Below are 321 nucleotides of genomic sequence, written 5' to 3'. Positions count from 1 at the left end.
AGCTTGGCTTTTATTTGAGGAAATGCAGACAAGATAGGACGCGATTTCCTGCAGTTTTATCTAAGGAATTATCAGTTACTCAAAATAGACTCCTCTAAATTCTATTTATTTATTTGTGTTGAAGTTTGTTTACCGTTTTCTATCCTATTTTGTTAAAGTGAAAATCAAATACCATTCTGTTTGTTGCGTGTATTTTTTTAAGTGCTATATCTGAACACTGCAGTATCAAAGTTCTCTGTTCCATACGAATTTCAATACGAATTTGATATAATTGCATTAATAAAGATTTGTCAAGATGGATCTTTCGGAGATTTTCAGCTG

This window comes from Penaeus monodon, chromosome 28 (assembly GCF_015228065.2).
Source record: "Penaeus monodon isolate SGIC_2016 chromosome 28, NSTDA_Pmon_1, whole genome shotgun sequence".
Lineage (NCBI taxonomy): Eukaryota > Metazoa > Arthropoda > Malacostraca > Decapoda > Penaeidae > Penaeus > Penaeus monodon.
The sequence above is the reverse complement of the archived record's forward strand: the minus strand, read 5'-3'. Positions refer to the sequence as shown.